The 23,088-nt window shown below is 40.9% G+C and overlaps 1 protein-coding gene across 7 annotated transcripts in view; it reads right to left on the bottom strand.

Annotated features, from left to right (window-relative positions):
* Nucleotides 1–23,088, bottom strand: part of NTRK2 (neurotrophic receptor tyrosine kinase 2) — a 312,241-nt gene that overhangs the window by 212,756 nt on the left and 76,397 nt on the right. The window lies entirely within an intron of this gene.

Raw genomic sequence — 23,088 nt, 5'->3', positions numbered from 1 at the left:
CATAATAGGAATATTTACACCATGGAAATCAGCAAAGAGTACAATTCAGAGCCCCAACTCCGCTCCACCCTGCAAGCTGATTGTTAAATATTTACTAATGTACCATTCTCACAGGCTTTATAAAACTTCTCCAGCTTTCTCTTCTCCAAATGCTTACATTCTTTGAGAGTGGTGAAAAAGCAGGACTCACATCAGAAATCTCCTTTACAATTTTCTGGAAGAATTAGCCTCTACTGAGAGCAAAAGGAAATCAACTGCTTTGCAAGACAATCCCCTTACAACAACAAAACTGCTGTATTAAAAAGACACCATTAGCCCCAATTTACCTGTGCTATTCTTCCTATTATTTGTCAATCTTTGAAACATCATTTAGTCCCTTCAGAGCTCTGGGAATTATGTCATCTCTCAAACTTCCGGATAAGAATGGGTTCAGTACTTGAATGGTACAACTGACACTACAAGTAGTCACAGGTGACCTCAGTATTTATGAAGCACAACCCTACTTGCCTTCTTAATATAACTTCTCCCTTCTAGTAAAGAGCTAAGCTGAGTGCCCAGGCTAGAAGTTCTTTACCTCCTGGAGTTTTTCTGACAGCAATATCTCTTAGTACAACTTAGGGATTGGGAAATGTATCCTCCATGACTTCTAAAAAAAAATTTTATTGGCTCTAAAACGTAATAATAAAGACGTCCCAATACCAATTGTTGGGAGATGATTCTTCTTGGGCCCCTTGCATTTCCATCTATCTTATAAGGAGAGATACTACTGCCTTTTGTTCTGGATGATTATTTTGAGGAAGTTTGTATAGCAAACAGCCTTAGGAGCTACAGATAATAATATGTCCAAAGCATGTTTACTGCCCATTAAAGGAGTTAGGGTTCCTTTTCTATAACACAGAGTATGTGCAGGCATCCTTCTGGGCCCATCTGCATCACCCCCATGAAACTTTGGGCAGAGAACTAATTCGTGTATGCTGCTCATGCTGCTTCCCATGGAATGAGTAATGACTCAGGGGTCTCATGTCCTCTCATGTCTCATACCACCATCTATTAAATTGTGCCAGGCTAACTTGTTAGCCTGCAAGTAGAGAAAATCTCAGACCCTTCGCAGTTCTTGATACCTATTACCTATAAAGCTTTTAAAAAGTAATCTATATCTGTAGTTATATCTCTGTTTCTACCCGTGTCTGTCTACCTACCTCTCTATTGAATGAGAATTAATTGTGTCTCTGGGGGATTCTTTATAGCTCTCTTGGGCAATAATGTATAAGACAGCACACAATGACGTTACTAGACTGAAAACTGCAGAGCTGTTCACTCTGTTGAAGATATACATATAAAAGTAGCCAAAATGAGCATGAACAAAACAGTCTCCTGTGTCCTCTAGGACAGGGCTTCTCAGGCTTTAAGGAACATATAAATCACCTGGGAATCTCATTAAAATGCAGATTTGGATTCAGTAGATCTGGGATGAGGCCCAAGATACAGCATTTTTAACAAGTTCCCAAGCAATGCTGATGATGCTGGTCTTGATAGCAAGGCTCTAACAGCAACTAAATATGCATTTTATGCCTGTTAACACTCTAATATTTACCTAAACTCAAACATTTTTTAAACTGATAAGAACAGATACTACACTGATCTTAGTCAAAATGCCGAGAAGTGATAAACTCTAACATTTTTTAATAAAAGTATCTACAAAAACCCAAGAAGTCCACATAAATCCAAGAACTCCTATATTGGTTTAGTAAAGGATACTAAAACAATTCCTGAGGACATGATTATGAGTGCTTATATACTTATATGAGGAAAATATCAAGATTTGTTATGACTTTAGTCTGCATTATAAACACATTCTATTCAAAGAAATAGGAGCAAAGGAAACATGTAGGAGAAGACTTTCCTGGGTTATGTAAAGAGTTTGCAGACTGTAGCAAGCATTTAAGTAAACAGGGCAAATAGCCTCATGGTTAACGTTGCTGATAATTATATCTCTGTCCAGGCTAATGTGGATGGGCTAAGCATAACAGGGAAAGAGGAAATAATATATGGACATAAGACTGACTGAAAAATTAAATGTGCTGCCAGGGAAAACACGGTGGGCAGGAGGAGGGCTGACTTGTGGTCCCCATGCTGTCACTCCCTTGCTACAGAAGCTGAGGGAAACTGAGGCACTTCCTGCTGAAAGGTGATAGGGTACTCCAAGATCCAGACCCCTCACCACTTCTTTATTTTTGTTTATTTTGTTCTTTATATTCCACATATAAGTGAAATCATACAGTATTTATCTTTCTCTGTCTGCCTTATTACACTTAGCACAATACATTCCAGCTCCCCTTGCCACTTTTCCATCTTGGTCTAGGTCTCAGTCACCTCTACAGGCACACACTCAGCCTCATAGGCCAGTTTTTTAAGTCAGCCCAAAGAATTAAATCTTTCCATCTCATCTTATTCACTTGGGAATAAGTTGTGTGCCCATTTGAAAATCACAAGAGAGAGAGGGCTCAAAAAATTGTTTGAAAGGCAGAAAATATATTTGGTGATTTTATTAGGAAATATTGAATAGTACTTTTGCTTTCTTCCTTTTCTTTCTTTCATTGTCTCCTTCTTTCCTTTCTTTTGACTTTTTCCTCCTTCCTATCTTCTCCCTCTTCTTTCTCTCTCTACAGTAAAGACTACCAGGGAGGCAGTAAGGCATATTTCAGGATTCCACACACCAGTTTCTCATGAGGTTAGTGACTAATACTTTTGAAAAGATTTCTATGGTTATATAGAAGGTCATGGGTTAGGAAATCCTGGGTTAAGTAGAGTTCAAAGTTTTCTTTACTATCTCAAGCCTTTAACAGGCTGATGTCCACCGTGCTCTCTGAGATGGGGCTGTGGGTGCTGCATTTTCTATATTCGACCACATAAACACCCCTCTCCCATCCACGTCCCACTAGTGTTCTGAGGAATTCACTCTGAGAAAGAGAGCTCTGACACAAAGATTTTGAATGCTGGAGCCCAAGCTGTTGTGTTTAAATTAAATCCACTGGGAAAAAGCCCTGTGGCCTTGGATAAGTCACATAACTTCTCTGAGCTTCCAGTTTCTTCAGGTGTAGAAGGAGTCAATGACATCTACCAGATGGTGCCATCGATAGGACAGAGTGAGACAAATTATGCAAAGCACCAGGCACAGAGCTGCTAGCCACCTTGGCCTTTCAGATTCAGAGGAGCGGTTAATCCATGTCCTTTGAAGGCTGGATAAGAAAGCATTCATCTTACCAAAAACTACTATGGAGAGGAGGCCACCAGCCTCTTTTCTAACTTCACACATTTCAAAACTGGACCTGTGTCTTGTCCCATCCACTCACATCCGAATATTCTCTTCCAAGGGCTGGCCCCCAGGCTGTTTGTCTGTGGTCAGTCCTAACAGATGACATTTGCCAAATGAATGAAGGAGAGAAGGGAAATATTGAGATGGAAAAGGTCACAGAGAATAAACAATGGCAGGAATGAGGCCAGGCCAGAGAGAGGGGGCATGACTGTCCTGAGTCAAATCTGACTTTTACCTGTTAGAGAAACAGGGACTCAGGCGAGCAAATTCTTTCCTTGGGTCTCATTCAGGGTCCCCATTTCAAACCTATACTAATAGAAGGGTAATATGCTAATTAGACCAGATAGACCTGACATCTTCTGGAGTCATTACGGATGTCCTTCCTGACAAAGCGGGGAGCGTGGCCAGCCTGCAAACTACCCACGGCCCCTCGCCCAGGCCAGCCCTGTCCCCCAGTGGGGACCCCCACCTCTATGAGGTGCGTGGCCAACCTGCAAACCGCCTGCAGCCCCTCGCCCAAGCTGGCCCTGACCCCCAGCAGGGACCCCCACACCAATCCAGGGCCCCCTTTGGGGCAGGCCAGCCAGCCCCCACCCATGCACAGGCCTCTATCCTATATAATAAAAGGGTAATATGTAAATTGACCCTAACAGCAGAACGACCACTGGACCAGTCACTATGAGGCACACTGACCACCTCTTGATCCCCTTCCCCGGCCAGCAGGCTCCGATTGCCTGATGGCCAACTGCAGCGGGGGTGGGGCCAGAGAGCAGGCGGGAACAGCCAACATCTGGGTCCCTTCCCCCGGCAGTCAGGCACCAATCACCTGATGGCAAACAGGGAACCAAGGGGGGGTGGCAGCTGTGAGAAGGGCCAGCTGCAGGCAGCTGGGGAAGATGGCCCTGATCATAGGCCAGGCCTAGGGACCGTACCCATGCATGAATTTCATGCGCGGGACCTCTAGTATAAAGATAAAGATACAAATATCAGAGCTGTATTAAGGAATCAGGGGAGATCACATACACAAAGTACTTAACACAGAACCTGGCACAGAGTAGGAAGTACATCACAGAGAAATAATCACAGCAGAAAATAATCACAGAGCTAAGTGTTCTTTTTTGAAACGAAGGGGGGAAAGTAGATGCTATTATTCTCAAATCAAATTATCTGGTTTCTAGATTGGAAAATAGTTATCGTAATCCTTCTGGGGAAACCCCGGAAAAAGGACTAGACTCAGGGCAGAGTATTTCATTCCCCACGACTGACTGCAGATGTGCCCAATGACTGGTGGCAGATGCAGTTTCCATGCTGTCATTCTGAGAGAAAACAGACACTACTACTTACTGGATTCCAAGAAGATTACAGACAACAATGAAAGAACAACATTTCAAGTTTGCTGAATAAGGACTTCTACCCTGTCCTCCTCACAGAAGTCAGGTAGGGGGATAACTTCCCTAAGTTAGGACTCCCCTCACTTCCTCCTCCCATGACTATATTCTCTCCCATCTTATACATTTATTAATCTATTGTCTGTCTCCCTCATTGCAATGGAAGCTCCACAAGGTACGGACTCGCTCTGCCCTCAGGGTCTATTACAGGCTGGCCCAGAGCAGGTTATCAGTAAATATTTGTTGAAAGAATGAATGAATCCCACATTAGTTATTTAATAAGCATGAACACTTAAGGATTTATAGTCCATTAAAACAAAATGAGGACCATGAGACCAGAATTTTTAAAAAATTAGCAATGTTATTATAAATCAAATGAACAGCTTTATTAATCACTTCCAACATTAATAGAAAAATCAAGAAATAAATTGAAAAAGGCTTGGCAGGAGCCAAGAAATCACCATCAACATGATCACACTTCACATTTAGATGTTCTAACCCTGCCTCTCAATGACTTCCCTATCCATTTCCAAATGCAGTGACTCCACTGTGTCCTCAGGACCAATTCCAAACTCCAAAGCATAGCAGGAAGGCCCTTTGCATCCCGGCCCTTGTCCATCTCACCATCACCATCTCCTACCACTATCCTCTTATATCTCCACCCCAGCAATATCCCAACAAGCCCAACATGAACCTCTCTGCCTTGATAGGTGCCTCCTTCTTCATCTCATCCATGTGATGAACTCCTCCTCATCCTTCCAAGTCTCATTTGAAGGTTGACTCCTCTGTGAAGTACTCCCTGATTTATTTAGACAGTATGAATCAGTCCCCTCTTATACGTGGATTTTTAGATTATCTACTGCCTTACCATCCACTTCGATGTCATTTATTAATCTATTGTCTGTGTAAGTGATGTACACATACTTATTTTATGTGTCTGGCACATTGTATATGCTCAGTAATATGTTTATCAAAAGAACAAAGAAATGGATGCATGACCACTGTTACACTTTCTCTTCCCACATTGCTATCCTTCCCAGCTAATTAATGACCTACAACCAAAGACAAAAGATCACTGAGAAGGTATGAGGTAAACTTTATGGAGCACATAATATCTGCCGGGCACTATCTTATTAACCTTTTGGTTATCCCCATAAGTCCTCTCTGAAATCAGTGCTGCTATGCCCATTTTATAGGTAATGAAACTCACAGAAAAAGAACCTTCCAGAATATAGAGTCCAACCTGAGTCTACACTCCTCCTACTACCTTGTTGTGGCTCAAATGCAAGCTCCATTTTATCCTTTATCAATTCAGAGGGTGTTCTCTTCCCATATTCTCACTTCTTAAACTATGTTTCAAAGTGGCCCTCAAATGGCATCTGTCTACCAAACTTCTCTAAGCCTCCTGAACGTTCCCCTCTCTTCAAGACCCTCTTGCTCCAAAAGCCTGACTAAATATTCCCAGTGCCTTCTAATTCTTCAGTAATTCTTCTACCCAAGCCTCCTGAATGGCTTTGAAACAATGTATCAGAATAAACCATGAATACCAAAAAGACATGGTGCCTTCTTCTGTCCTTGTAGTTCAGTTCAGTTAAAAAAAAAAAAAAAAAAAAAAAAAAAAAAAAAAAACATTTACTGAGAGTTAACTCTGCCTTGCACATTACCCAGTACTGGAGACATAGAGATAACAGGACAGAACTGTTGACTTTGAGGAGCTTTCAGATTAATGGGAAGATTAACAGGTAAAACATATTCTTTCAATATGATAAGCTAAGCATTTTTTCTGGATGATTACTCATGGTATTACAAGTCTACAAAAAAGGGAAGTTGCCCAACCTGAGGCTATCAGAGGAAGCTTTCTGGAAGAGGTGATGCCTGAGATTTATCTTTAAAAGCTAGGCAAGAAACAACCAGGCAAAGGGATGGGTGAACAACACTCCAGAAAGAAAAAACAGTATTGTCCTGCAGTACTAGTAAGTGGTGACATCACTTTACAGGAACTTTAATGGTCACTGGTGTGGTTTTCATGTATTCTTGCTGAAATTTTCACATGTGGAGGGCTTGTTTTGCAATCAATAATTCAAACAGAACCCAGCTCATTATCCTTCCTTTTTTTCTTTAAGGGTCTCTCCATGTAAGATGCTGATGACTCCTGTGAGATGAGTTAAGGCTTTCAGGATGCTGTGGTCCATTTAGAGGCAGGAGAAAGTCATTTTCTACATAGCATCCCAGTACAACGCAGTCATGGGACTGAGCATGACCACCCCAGAGGGAGAAATCCCCATCCTCCCAATGCACATTCCCTATTCCCTTTCCTGTTTGCACCTTCTCCACAATTTTGTTTTCCTATGAACTATCCAGATTCTTTTACAAATTGGACAAAGATTTCTCTCTACACAACAGGTTGATATGACTTAACTCAAATGTTTATTAGAAATTATTTCAATCACTCCCATTCTGGTGAGTTAAATTTGATGTCTAGTAACGTATTTTGTTATTTCTTAATAAAGAGACAGTCTCCTCCAATGTTAGTAGGTTATGAACTTTGATGTTGGAATGCACCTTTGATAGCATCTAGAAATAGATATTTTAATACACCAAGAAGGAAAGAAAGTCAGCAGGGCAGCAGTTGAAAAAGCTAAAGCATTAAAACCAGAACTATCTGGATATAAATCGTGGTTCTGCCAATTACTAGCTCTGTGATTTGGACACATTAGTAAATGTCTCTGGACTTCAATGAACTCATTGTTACAATGCAGGATTTTTATGAAAATCAGAGAAAATGTGTCAAGGATGTGGCACACAGTGCCACTTCCCTCAATAGGTGGCAACTATGATCTATACCTTGCTTAATTTTTAAATTAAATTTTAAGATCATCCACTTGCTCACATGTAGCCCAAATTAGCAAACAAGAGATAAAAATAGTTTTAAACATACTGATAAAAAAAACATCAAGTAATATATTTAATTTCTTAGAGCTCCTACAGAAAAAAAAAAAAAAAACTGCCATAGGTCAGTTGCCCAGAAGTGGACCCAGAGAGCAGTGGTCATGGCAAGTGATTTATTAAAGAAGGACTCACAGGAGAGAGGGAAGTAGGAAGAGGAAATAGAAGAAGCCAAGCAAAACTGCATCTTCAAGTGAAGCCTCACTCTCAGCCTGATCCTGCGGGGAGCTCTGCAGTGTAAATTAGATCACAGATCTTGTAGAGAACCCATCAATCATGCCAAAGAGTTGCTCCAGCCTACAGGCACAGGAGTGAGCTTTTCTGCTCCTACACTAGTCAGCTAGCTGCTAAGGAGAGGTTGAGAGAAGAGGGTGGAGGGTACTTAACCCCCATTCACCTCCAGCTGTGTCTGCATTGTGTGCATTGTGTGCATTGTGTGCATTGTGTGCATGTGTGCATGTGTGTGTGTGTGTTGGTGTGGGGCAGGAGCTCCACTAGTTCATGGCTTGCCCTTTGAAGAAGGTTCCAGGTGTCAGCCCTAAGGAGAAAATGTACACAGAAGCCAGGATCAGCACACAGGACCAGTAAGGGAGCTTGAGGGAAGCTGCGTGGAGCACAGATATAACAACATTTGCAACATTAATCAAGAGAATTTAATGGAAACCTATCTGTGTCAGCTCTGCCTTCCATCATTGGAGTTGGTTCATCACCAAATGATGTACGTTTAACTGTAACTATATGCATTTTTCTTTAGTAATTTACAAAAACAAAGTTTGAAGTACATATTTCCTTAGGAGTATAAAATTCAATTTTGAAGATTTGCCCTCAGGCATCAAAAAATGAGCACTTCAACCAATTACAGCAGTGGTTTTCTGCTAAAGAAAGTTGTGCCAGTCTTCAATAGAGGGCACAGCCATTGCTCAGATGGACTCGATTGGGAGAGAGCAGTGGCCAACCCCTTAATACCAAGAGAAAAGTTGGCACCAACAACTCCTGGGCTCCTTCACACATGCATATTCATTTAACCATCCACACCGCTCAGAGATTCTGGGATGTTATTTAAATTAAGTTGTGTAATCTATGCATCTGTACGATAGAAGTATCATACAGAGATTCAAGACTCTGCTTTAATCAAATTAAATCCTGTAATTTAAAAATATAATTTCTTATATCTCTGTGTCCTTATCTGCAGAAGGGGAATGCTGAGTAAGATTTCAGGTAATAGAGACTCACTAGAGACAGCCCATTGGGTAGGCAGCCTGGATTAACTCATGCATTATTTAAAATGTCTACAGAAACATGAAATATCAAAATAATTAATTTGTTAGGGTCGTGAATGGTTTAAATCACCTCTTTTTTTAAAAAAAACTTCCAATAATGTTTATAATTTGGCAATTATAATTTATGGTGATTATGTCAGCACATCTGAAAGACTAGAACTGGAACAGGAGAGTATACCCTAAACCACTGTATAACCAGATACAGTAAAGCAAAATTCATGAAGAATTTCTGAGAGGCCCAAACAGACATAGCACTGACAATTAACGGGCACCTTCAGCTTTTGCACCTAGATTTAAGTTCCAATTTTATTTTTTTAATATATTTTTTATTGATTTTCAGAGAGGAAGGGAAAGAGAGAGCTAGAAACATCAATAATAAGAGAGATTCATTGATAGGCTGCCTCCTGCACATCCCTACTAGGGATGGAGCCTGCAACCCAGGCATGTGCCCTGATCAGGGATCCAACCATGACCTACTGGTTCATAAGTCAATTCTCGACCACTGATTCACATGGACTGGACTAAGCTCCAATTTTAAACATGCAAGTATTGGTGGTTGCCACTAGGGGAAGAGGCTGTTTACTATTTTAGAAACTCTCAGAATACCTTAGGAGCTCAGGAAACGAATGGATTTAGGGAGGGGTTGCGGCAAAAAAGATTTAGCCTAAGAATGACTATCTTCCTCAAACAAAATACAAAATTCTCAACTACCAATTGTAAAATATTTGTAATGAACTACCATTTCAAGGTGAAACACTTGCTAAAGTCAGTGCTAAAATGAAGCTACTCAGACTTGGCATCTCCTACTCTTGGCATATTCTAATTTTGAGAATTCAGAGTCTGAATATAATTCTCTGCTTTCCCATGCATTGTTCCATAATTGAAAACTTTTGGAATCAATGAGAATCTGATATGGAGTCTAAAATGCTGAATAGAGGGAAAACAAGGATGTCAAACCAAAATTAATACTGTCAAAGAATCCATGTAAATAATTGGGGTTATCCAAAACTATGGATAACTGTTTTCCATTTCTAGGTTTTAATTATGGAAGTCTGTACATTGCAGATCTATCTTTTCAAATATGTTTTTGGCCGGTAATACCCAATTTAGTTTCTTTGAATTTGCTAACCCATAAGCATATTAGGTAATACGTAAGAAAATAGACTGGCACTTCATAAAGAGGAAGATCTACATGACAACAGTGAAGAGTTGGAAAGGACCCCGTTCCCAGGTCTTGTGGGGGAAGAATGCAGAGTGCTCTCCTGGGGCCAGCGGACAGGGACATGTGGCTGGGGAAGGAAGGAGGAAGAGGACAGAAGCTCCCCAAAGGTGGCAGTCAATTAAATACATCCCCAAACAAAGAGAAAATAAGAAGGGCGTGAATCATAAAGGTAGAAAAATGCATTTAAGGAGATGTGAATGTCTGCTCATAGAATAATTAAATCCTCCCCACTCTCATATCATGGTGATTCAAGAAAGACAACTAATCCAGACCACAAGATGGCAAAGCACTACTAGTAATCTGTCAGGAGGATAATAAGCAGAAAAAGCAAGTGCTTGCTTCCTCTCCAGAATTGCACCACTTCAGAAACTCCCGGCCTTTCCTTATGTTCTAGCCCTGTCTTTCAAGCCAAAGGGAGCACCATGCACAGAGAACATGGGCTCTACTTAACATGTAATCATACTTATGAGGAAAACCAGAGTTCCCACAATATCTTGGATCACTCTGAAAATGCATCAGTTGAGTTTTCAAAGAGTGGTGCTTTTCTCTCAACAGCAACTGAGATATCAAAAAAAAGAGAAGAATCTGACTCAAATTATATCAGCCACAAAATTAACTATACTCTAATGACCTAGCTTTTGAAATGAACTGGGCTACATAAAAGGAATCAGAGTGTAGATGAGAAGAATGATAAGAAAAACTAGAAACATAACTCAAACCCTGGGTGCTACCCCTCGCATGGTCATGTGATCACTATCAACCACAGCATTCTATGCGTGTGTAATGCTGGTGAAAATGCGGTTGACCAACATACTTTACAGACCATCATTTTGGGCTGGTGTTGTGAGTGTGTGTGTGTGTGTGTGTGTGTGTGTGTGTGTGTGTGTGTGTGTCCGCACACGTGCATGCATGCACGCACATTGAGGACTGCAAGGGACTGGGGATCATACTGCTGAAGTGAAGCTGATCATGAACCTGAACTGAAATTTTCTCAATATACCTGTATCATGAACTTCTCTCTCCTAGTTGTCCAAAGATATCTTTTCCCCAGTCATCTTTTGTTATCAGAAATCAATTCTGTACATTAATACATCACTGTTGCCCACATTTAAGTTCTGTATATACACTTTCACAGTTTATGCCTTATCCAAGTACCCTTCACTCAGAGAAGCCTTATAAAAGTCTGTAAGTCCCTATAGGAAATGCATTTCTGTCACTTCTCTGATCTCTCCTCCTGCTCCCCCCACTCCCATCCCTCACTCCGCTTCAGCCACCCTGGCCTCTGTTGTTCCTTCAACATGCAGAGCTTCCCCCAACCTCCAGGTCCTTGCATTTGCTGTTTCCTCTGCCAGGAATGCTGTTCCCTCAGATATAAGCATGCTCACTTCCTCACTGCCTTCATTCTTAGTTCAAATACCATCTTATCAAATAGGCCTTTTTTAACTATTTAAAAAATACCAGAACTCACTATTCTCTTCTTACCTTTATTCATTTTATTTATAGCATTTGTCATTACCTGTAGCTTACATCTATATTTCTTCCTCTATCTTTTTGCCTCTTCTCTCCCCTGGAGTTTAAGTGTTTGAGGCTGTTATTTTGTGTGTCTCAAAATCATTGAGCAAAGACATTGTGGGAATTCTTCTATTTTTCCTTATCACAACGATTCAGCATTAAGTGGGTATAATAAACCTAACTGCTTTTAATTCCACCCTACATCTTTGTTCTCTTTAGAATTAAATTTCCAGTGCCTTAGGATAGTCCTATTCAAATAATCTTTTTAAAGTTTAAGTTAAAATTATTTACTCAACACTTTATTTTATTATGTAACTTAAGCCTTATCCTAAATAATAATATCATTAAACCAAAGGTATGATGTTCTGGGTATACTTTTTTCTAATAAATATTAAAATAAATATAGAACCATCAGAATTAAAGATAACAGCCCTGAGTATCTCCTGAAGCCATCTTATTACCACTGATGACATATGCCCCAGATTTGAGGAGCACACGGTAGCATCCAATAGCAATATATACCAGTGAAAATACATGTTAGCGATATCCAATGGCAATATGAACTAGTGCTACAGCAGTGAATTTGGTGTGGAAATAAATTTCATTTATTCTTATGTTTCTTAGTCTCACAGCATAAAACATTAAATCTGGAGTCATGAGGCCTGGCTTCCAGCCCTGGATCTGCCACCAAGCAGAGACATAACCTTAGGCAAGTCATTGAAGCTCTGTGGCTCCAATGTCCTCAGATCTACAATAAAGGCTCTGGATGATTCCTGAGCTCCCTGCCAGTTCTCACTGTCTTTGATTCTATCAGTGATCACAGAGATGAGGGACATAATTCTAAAGCAATTAGGTTTATTATATTTACTTAATGATTAATCAATGTGATAAGGAAAAAGAGAATTCCAACAATATCTTTGTTCAATAATTTTGAGACAAACAAAAAAAATAATTTATAAAAATACAATAATATTTTGATATAGTAACACTGACTATACATCTTTTCTGTAACCCCATAACCCCAATTAGGCAGATGGACACCAAACATCCATGGCTTCAAGGAAGGGTTGTCCAGATAGAACTAAAAAAAAAAGGAGGGGGGGACAGGGGGTTGAAATTCTTGGTGGAGATCAGGTTGCTCTTGTTTTTGTTTTTCTTTTGTTTTAACAGAAGCCAGTATGCAGAAGAAATGACTGAATTAAAAACAAAAACAAAAAAACATGAACAACATTCTGCAACTCTTAGAAATTAAATAACTGTTTCAGGAAATGATCAGCACTAGATACATTTGGGACATTTTTCTGAAATTCAGACTCAGTGTAAATTCAAACAACTCTCCCCATACTCTTTTCCTTAATAATGTATTACTATAATATAAATCTGAAAAACAACTACCTCTCATGGAATTAGTTCAATGAGCCATGCACTAAGCTAAGCACTGATTTAATTCTTATAATCACCCAAGAGATGGCTATTATTGCCTCCTTTAACCAAAGAGGAATCTAAGATTTAGAGAGTTTTAAAATTTGCCCAAAAATATGTTAAGCTGGTGGGAGATTGGGATTTTGAACACAAGCTTATCTGATTCATAAGTCCCCGGTGTTAGATAGCTATAGGCTCCTACGTTTGAAGACTTAAGAGGTAACATCTTACAAACATGAAGGATGTGAAATATTCAAAGAGGCTAAATTCTGAATCACCACATGACAATTTTGCTGATTTAGAGCTAAGTTTATTCCCACAATCATTCAATATTCTTGCCCAAAATAAAGTAAGATAAAATCAGAGCATATGTTAGAATTTAAGCCAAGTTATCTGTGTTCTTTATAAATTCTGAAAAGCTTGTCCACCAACATCAGATGCTAGGAATAAGGAGGAAGAAAACCGAAAGAGAGAAGAAAGAATGTAAAACTAGGAAGCAGAAAGATGTGGAAGGACAAAATGGCAAGGGAAAAAAATGAAAGGTTAAAATCAAATAAGAAATAGAGAAGAAAAAGAAAAACAGCAGGTTTTCCAATTTGGGAAATCCTTTTTAAAATACACCATGATTCCTTTTTAAAAAGGAGACATATGTACTACTATTTGTAATACCTTAAACAACAAAATTAAATTAAATTAAAAAAATAAAAGTAGAGATGCAGGCCTAAAAAAAATAATAATAAAAATCAAATACACCATGATCTGTGTAAGGAAGTCAAAGTGAGTTCAGTACAGGATTTATGAAGAATAAAGAATGAGTAACAATTTTTCCTTACTTTTTAAATACAAAATCTAATTTCTTAAGGACTCCTTTACCTTTTAGTGAAACTAGTAATGTGGAAAGCCCCTAAAATTACTGAGAGCTATTTCTATATTAAAGGCAAACAAACCTGGGCTCTCCCCACTGAATCACACTAGGCTTGTGGGATGCCCACATAAGACCAGTAATTTTTGAAGTTCAAGGTCAGTGCACTTGCAATACTAAGGGAAGAAAAGCTGCTTCTATTTCCAGTCTTAAGTGATCTGGCCAGCTCCTGAAAATTCTATCCCCCTTTTCAAGATGCTGCAAAGAATGCGCATGTTTTGCCCTGATACAGATATAACCCAAATGTTGTCCTAAAAGAAGTAAAAGACTTTGGAAGTTAGATCTTCAAACTCCCCTCCCTTCCCCAAAACATATGGCAAAACTCTTTTTGTAACAATTCCAAATGACAGTAAAGAAATGCTTGCACTAATTCTTTTCTTTTGATAAATTTCCAATTTATCAAATTACTGAACAACTCTTTCAAATTATATATTTTCTGAAATTTCTGAAGATTTGAATATTATTTAAAAATTTTCTTTTCTACTAAGAGAGAGCTAAGATATACTGTGAGGTCAATCTGAAGCTGGGGGGAGGGCAGTAAAAGAATGGCTCCTGTGAAAACCTGTTTTCTGTGACACAGCTTTGTGAGGGTTACATTTCCACATTATCAGAGAGAACCAACAACACTCAATACTTACTGTACAAAAGAGTTAATTGCTAAGTTCTTCAAGATTTATTTTTCTTTTTATTAGTTGCTTTCTAATTCCAGAAAGTTAAAATAATACTCTTAGTCTCTCTGAAAAATGTCACACTGTCATTCAAATATCCTTACTTCATATAGCTCCAAAAAAGACAGAGTACTTCACACCAAGTTTAAAAATTTTTTTAAAAACATAGATCTAAGTTTAAAACACACACAGAGTAAAACTGGTAAAGGGAATATTTAAAAGTATATTTACCACCGTAGGTTTGGGAAGGCCTTCCTAATGAGCAAGACACAAAAACTAAGATGGAAAAAATGGACAGATTTACTTCTACACTGAGGTAAATGCTTTTGTTTGCCAAAAGACACTATTTTAAAAAGTCAAGAATAAAAGAAAATGTGAACAACATATGTAACCAATAAAAGATTGATTAATATATATAGTTTATAAGTCTATAAATTGACAAGTAAAAATAAACATTTCTTATTCTTCACATAATAAAGATTATTAACCTTATTATAATCAAAATATCATTTTAATTGACTTGGAAAAATATAAAAGATTGATAATATCCAATATGGATGAAAATATAAACAAAAAAATACTGTTGGTGGGAGTATAAATTAATGAAGCATTTTTACAAGGTAATCTATCAACGTTTAAAATATACACACATTTCTCTCAGTAATACATTTCCAAGTTTCTATCTTAATTGTAAAGTATTATTTGAAATAGTTTTCTATAAACTTGATTAAAATATAAAAAGTTCATTATAGGAAGAAAATAAATCACAATTCATCAACAATAATAATAACCAACATTTGTGTAGTAGTTACTAAATACTAGTGCTTTTCACACATAAATTCAGTTTGTCTTATCAAACCTTTTGAGGTGGATACAATTATCACCCCATTACAGATAAAGCTGTAAGAGAGGATGAGAGACTTGCTCCAAGTCACACAGCTTGTAGTAGACACAGCCAGGTTCCAGACCCAAGTAGCCAGACATCAGACTACTCAGAAGTACTGTTAAATAAAACGCAGTACATACCTTGGTGCTGACATGGAAATATCTACAAGGCAAACTGGTTCTCTTAAAAAGATGCAGACATGGTGATGGAAGGAGATAGACTGTTTTTAAAAATTTTTTAAACTTGGTGTAAGATATACTATGAGGTCAATCTGAAGCTGGGGGAAGGGCAGCAAAAGAATGGTTTGAACACAATAGTAGTGAACACAATACAATCCTATATAATAAAGAAGTAATATGCAAATTGACCCTCATGCCCTCACAAGATGGCTGCCTATGACCAGGCCGGCAGGGGTGTTAGTGAGGGATGACCAAACGACTGAACAAGAAGGCTGCGTGAGGCGACCAGGCCAGCAGGGGTGGCAATTGGGGGTGACCGGGCCAACAGGGGGGGCAGTTGGGGGCAACCAGGCCAGCAGGGGAGTCTGTTGGGGGCAATTAGGCTGGCGGGGGGGGAGGGCAGTTAGGGGCAACCAGGCAGGCAGGCAGGTGAGCGATTAGGAACCAGCAGTCCAGGATTGTGAGAGGGATGTCCGACTGCCAGTTTAGGCCTGATCCCAGGGACATCCCCCAAGGAGTCCCGGATTGGAGAGGGTGCAGGCTGAGCTGGGGAACCACCCCCCCCTCCCGCCGCATGAATTTTGTGCACCAGGGCCTCTAGTATACAAATGATGTATTATAGGTTAGTACACCTGAAACCTATATATTTTTATTCTGTCACCCCAGAAAATTTGATAGAAAAGTTTTTTTTAAAAGATGCAGACAAGATTGGTATTTTAATTTCTTTATGAAACCAAAAGTGAATATATTTGATTATCTACATAATAAGGGAAGTTATATATTTTCTTATTTATATAATATTAGAGGTCCGGTGCACGAAATTTGTGCACGGGGGGGGGGTGGGGAGGAGGGTGTCCCTCAGCCCAGCCTGCACCCTCTCCAATCTGGGACCCCTCAAGGGATGTCCGACTGCTCGATCCCACCGGACTGCTGGCTCCCAACTGCTCGCCTGCCTGCTTCCTGATTGCCCCTAACCACTTCTGCCTACCAGCCTTATCACCCTCTAACCACTCCCCTGCCAGCCTGTTTGGCCCTAACTGCCCTCCCCTGCAGGCCTGGTCACCCCTAACTGCCTTCCCCTGCAGGCCTGGTCACCCCTAACTGCCCTCCCCTGCAGGCCTGGTCACCCCTAACTGCCCTCCCCTGCAGGCCTGGTCACCCCTAACTGCCCTCCCCTGCAGGCCTGGGTCCCCCCCAACTGCCCTTCCCTGCAGGCCCAGTCACCCCCAACTTCCCTCCTCTGCTGGCCTGGTCACCCCTAACTGCCCTCCCCTGCAGGCTTGATCGCTCCCAACTGCCCTCCCCTGCTGGCCTGATCACCCACAACTGCCCTCCCTTGCAGGCCTGGTCCCTTCCAACTGCCCTCCCCTGCTGGCCATCTTGTGGTGGCCATCTTGTGTCCACCTGGGGGCAGGATCTTTGACCACATGGGGGCAGCCATCTTGTGTGTTGGAGTGATGGTCAATCTGCATCTTACTCTTTTATTAGATAGGATAGAGGTCTGGTGCACAGGTGGGGGCCAGCTGGTTTGCCCTGAAGGGTGTCCTGGATCAGGGTGGGGGTTCCCTTGGGGTGTGGGGCAGCCTGGGTGAGGGGCCTGTGGTGGTTTGCAGGCCGGCCACACACCCCCATGACCCAAGTGGAGGCCCTGGTATCTGGGGCTTATTTATCTTCTACAATTGAAACTTTGTAGCCTGGAGCAGAGCCAAGCCTTCTGCTCCCTCCGTGGTGGCAGCCATTTCTGTTGGGATTTATGTATCTTCTATCATTGAAACTTTGCAGCCTGGAGTGGAGGCCTGGGCCTGCCAGGGTGTGCGGAAAGCTTGGCTTCCTCCATTGCCAGGGAAACCCAAGCCTCCCTCCTGCTCTCTGTGGCCACAGCCATCTTGGTTGGGTTTATTTGCATATTCACTTCTGATTGGCTGGTGGGCATGGCTTGTGGGCATGGCTTGTGGGCATGGCTTGTGGGTGTGGTGGAGGTATGGTCAATTTGCATTTTACTCTTTTATTAGATAGGATGCACATTCTAAATTATTCAAAAAGTTTAACCTTAAGATCAGAAGTGGTATGAGAGAGGAGGGTGAAGAGAAACCTCCACTTTTAGCTCTATTTCCAAAGTGCTTGAAATTGTGAAAAACAAGAATTAATTCATGTGTTACTCTTACAATTTTTTAATGTTATTTGTCTTTAAAAAATAGTGGGGTGGAGATTGGTGGGGGAGAGGGGGAGCATATATGAAAAATAGTTTGCCCTTACAGATGTTTCTACAACTGTTTCTGGCTTTCGGTCACATTTTTCCTCTTTTAAAAGTCAATCCAAATATCTGTTAAACTCAACCTTCTAAACTTTCCAAAATTGTTTTCAGCTCGTAGAAAAGGCTTTAACATTTAACCTCTTAGCTTTGGCCCCAGTATGTTTATGGCTATTTTAAAATCACCAAGTTTTTGGTTTCTGTTAAAAGACATTTAGAAGATCATTTATAAGAGGAGAAACTTAAACTCTTGGCCTTGAATCTGGACTTAAGAAAGTCTGGCTCTGCATTCTTAGGCTTTGTAGTTGTTTGGTCAGTTACTAGTTGGAAATATCTCCAGCTCAAATAGCAGGACTGAATGCAAAGGGAATATGGAGGCTGAATGTGGAATGAGAGAAAGCCTTCCTGCTCCAGTGCCTCTTTCAGGATCCCTTAGGGCCCCTTAGATGTTTACTCTAGAAGGACAAAGGATTCATCAATACCTAGGCGAAAATATCATGGGTGGATTTCCATCACGAAATGCAAGGAACTCCAAGCCTATGGCCAAAACTATTCTTACCACTGTGAGGAGTGCCAAGCTCCCTCCACCTTCCTGGATCCCTTGTATTTCTTTCAGCCCTACACACCATCAACACCATCAGGCAGGGCTCCCAACGTGGAGCTCTTTTGGAAGACACACAGCCCCTGGGCCCCCAGATGCTTCCATTTCCCCTTCATGGGCATTTCAACATCTTCAATGAGGAAAGGGATCCAGGAAGCAATGTAAGAGCTAAACACAAATGAGAGCTTTCAAAGGCCTGGTTGCCTGCCTGTTCCTTGGGCAATAAAGCTGCTCTAGAAAGTCTTTCTGGCCTATTTCAGTGGAAATTGAAACTAAAATAAATCACAGGCAGCCTTAAAAGAAAAGGGATAAAATTGTGCTTTTACATGCAGGGATATCAATAAATTTAAATACATGTGTTATACATTTTATGCATCCATAGTAAGCACACATAGAATGACCCTAATACACATGGCCAAGCACTAACAGAGGGGCTGTATTTGGGGCTTCTGCAATTATAATAACTAGACAGTTGGCCAAAAAGCAATAGGGTGGTAAAGGCAAAGAAGTGAGCATACAAAAATGCACTGGGGTAAATTCAACCTCTTGACATCATTATTGAAATAGGCTGGTAGTCTCTTGGTCATTAGCAACAAGTTTAAAATATATCAAGTGATAATGAAAGATAAGTTCTAAGTTAACATGCAGATAGGAGCCACCACCTATCTCTTCAGCTGGATTCAGAGCTGGACAAAGACACATATTCCGAGGCTGTGCATTCACAAAGGCAGAAATTGAAGATGTTCATGTGCAAAATGGAGAACCCTCCAACTTAAACAGCAACAATTGTTTAAAATAGTCTGAGAAAACGTAAGACAAATGACCTCCTGTGTATGGCCACTACTTATCTGGAATAAGTGAAAACAAAATGTGGGTAGGGCTTTCACCCCTTTAGAAACTTAGCAAGGATCCAAGATCTCTCTTTAACCATTCACAGATGAGCTGCACTCCAAATATTAACTCGTTCCCAAATACCAAACTAAAATGGATGAAGCTAAAAGTTCTCTGTGATCATTCATTCAGTCAATAAATATTTACTAGGTGCCAACTTTGGGCCTGGCAATGTATAAGGAATGATGAACAAGCCAGTAGGAATGTTATCACCACAGAGCTCACAGTCTGGCCCTCCTGCTCTAGATGGCACCATCAGCATCTGGTCATGGTAAATTGACAGAACAGAGAGAAAACCCTATAAAGTTTACAGTCACAGAGACCCATCTCCAAAGAACACCCTACAGCTCATCCTACATAATAAAGAGGTAATATGCAAATTGACCCTCATGCCCTCGCACAAGATAGCTGCCCCCATGTGGTAAAGATGGCCCGCAGCAGGGGAGGACAGTTGGGGGTTACCAGGCCAGCAGTGGAGGGCAGTTGGGGGTTACCAGGCCAGCAGGGGAGGGCAGTTGGGGGCAATTGGGCCAGCAGGGGAGCAGTTAGGTGTCGATCAGGCTGGTAAGGGAGTGGTTAGGGGGTGATCAGGCTGGCAGGCAGGCAAGCGGTTGGGAGCCATCAGTCCAGGATTGTGAGAAGGATGTCTGACTGCCGGTTTAGGGATATGGCCTAAACTGGCAGTCAGACATCCCCTGAGGGGTCCCAGATTGGAAAGGGTGCAAGTTGGGCTGAGGGACCACCCCCCCCCATGCACGAATTTCGTGCACCAGGCCTCTAGTTGATTATATTCTACATTCTAGGTTTAAGTGCCTGGTTTGGAATTTAGAGATCACCCTCCCATGGAAGGAAGGCCATCAATAATGTTTGGGTTCTCAGGTCAATCCATAAAGCTAGAGTGGCCCTGCATTCAGGCAGAGTGTGGTTTTTAAGAGGTTTCCAGTTGTGTTACCCTAAGGCCTTTAACAGTATTAAATTGTAGTTTATAATCACAGAAAGAGTCAATGTTTGCCCGGCAGGTGTGGCTCAGGGGTTGAACGTAGACCTATGAACCAGGAGGTTAAAGGATATTCCAAGGTTTGGAGCTTGATCCCCAGTATGGGGCATGCAGGAGGCAACCAATCAATGATTCTCTCTTATCATTGATGTTTATCTTTTTCTCTCCCTCTCCCAAATAAGTAAAAATACATATTTAAAAAAGAAACAGTCAATGCTTAAGACTGAAGTGTGCAACGCTGAGGATGGGTAAAAAGCTGTAAATGCCTATGGGTGGGCTGGTTGCCCTTCTCAGTCTCACTCTGCCTCCAGGACAGGGAATACAAATGGGCGGCAGAATCTCCCCAGAGTGCTTATGAGGGTGAGAATTACATTTGGAATAGCTCACCTGCATGTGAGCCAGTGGCCTCTCACATGGAACAAAGACATTGGTTCTGGCCAAAGCTACCACATTTCTTACCTTGAAACTCAGAAATCACAACTGACATATTTCCTAGCTGTTTCAGGAAGTATAATAGTGTTTTTACATATTCTGCCCTTTTTCAGACATATGTTTTTTCAGCAGTAATCTCAGCCTTAATAGCATTTAAAGTACATTAGCTTACATGAATTTTTAAACACCACTTTTTATGCAATTTCATTTGCCCTCATTGCATGAGCCTCATCTACTAGATTCCCCCAAAATTATCAACTCAGCATCTAACTAATAAAACCATAACCTCAATGCAGGTCTGTTTTGTTCAAACCATGGCACAGATAGACATGTAGCTAAAAATAGAAAAAGTAGTTATTCTAAACAAGAATGTGAGTCTCCAAGACAATTTTTTAAAGTATTTAATTTATGTTTAGAAATAAGAGAGTGAAGCATACTGCCTGAAGGAAGTCGTTTAGTGGCTCTCTGACAAGGTTGAGCAAAATTTTTCTTGCAACTCATTAAGAATACCCTTAGGTTACATGTGGAAAATGTAGGTGCCTTAGCGGTAATCACCCCAAATTATCCAAATAAAATACTGTTTCCGTCTTAGTGCCAGAGTCTCTGTATGAACTCAGTCTTCTCTGAACTTAACTCTCCTCCATCTGAACTACAGAGAATATGCTAACTTTCACAGATCATTCTGTTGGTAGTTTTCCTAACACAAATTTGGGGTAGGGAGGGGTTTTTAAAGCCTTTGCTGAATTCCCAGAAGGACGTAGACAGATCCTCTCCCTGAAGACCTATGAGCTGGAAAGATCTCAAACTACACTCTCAAGGTGGGAAAGAGATAGAGCCAGAGTCTGCCTCTCTCAGTAAAAAAACTGATGCTTGGGGACATCCATTCCAAGTGCCTCTAAGGAGAGGAAGCCCCTGATCAGAATGAGGAAAGCAAAATGCTATGGTAGGTGGCCGACATGCAGAAAGCAGAAGCCTGGCCTGGGCCTGGGCGCCAGCTGCACATGGGGACCCAGGGAGGTGTGCGAAGCAGTGGTGGAGTTTGGTTTACAATACCTCTCCTGCTTCCTGCCACACTCACAAAGAGACCTGGTAGCCCATGTGTATCGCATGGAACAGTGATTCTTCAAGACACTCAGGCAACAGAAGCATCAGTGTCCCTTGCAAAGTGCTAGAAATGCCCATTTTGGGGCCCACTGCAGACTTGTTAAATCAGAAACTCTCGGGGTGGCCCAGAAACCTGTTTCACAAGCCCTGCAGGAGTTTCTGATGCAAAGTCCAGTTTGTAAGCCACCACCATAGGATTAATTAAAATCACTGTAGTGTAGTTCCTCTCCTAAGACTTAGTTATAATTAGAGCATGGCAGATCTTTCCTCCTCCAAAGGAAATGTCAAGGGTCAGCAGGCCAAAGGTTATCAGGAGGAGGTTTGAGGAGTTTAAGCCCCAGGTTACCACTACTCCTCCCCTTAACTTTGGGTTTAGGAATCTTGGTGATGGGCACCAACAGAGGGAGAGGAGAAAACTTCAGAAACAGATCTGATCCACCCCAGAGCCCAGGAGACAGTAGGCAACTTCCTGCTACTTAATCATTGCCAAGTAAACAAGCAACATCATTGGTACTTGTAATAAACCATATAGATCAAGAAAACCCACCAGACCTTCTCTCCAATGCAACTAAGACACCACTAAACCTTCTTCACAGCTTTCCCAAGCTCGTGGCAATTTATGAGAGACCACACAAAACTCAACAATAACATATTAGTCAATATATAAGTTTAAACTTCAAAGCAAATGCTCTTAAACCACTAAAACTCTTGCCTATCACAGGAACATTTAAACAAGTTTTCCCCCTAAAATTAATTTTCAGCCCACTAAATGAGACCAGTGATCTATTCTTGGGCAACATAGACCCTAATTTTTAATCATGCACTCGGAATTTTTCCACTTCAAAAAAGAAGTCACTCATTCACAAAGCAATGATGTACTACTAAATGACTGTTACTTTGCTTCCCAATGCTGTTCAAATTCCAAAAGATGAGATCCTGAAAAAGTAGTCACAGCACCAAAAGCCTACCATGGAAGATCTGGAAGTCAAAATGACCAGGAGAACCTTTCTGCACAAAATACACATGGCCATAATTAGCCTACTTCCACCAAGCCTTGCCTTCCTTTCTGAT

The sequence above is a fragment of the Plecotus auritus genome, assembly GCF_963455305.1.
Source record: "Plecotus auritus genome assembly, chromosome: 5".
Lineage (NCBI taxonomy): Eukaryota > Metazoa > Chordata > Mammalia > Chiroptera > Vespertilionidae > Plecotus > Plecotus auritus.
This window is presented reverse-complemented; position numbering and strand designations above follow the sequence as displayed.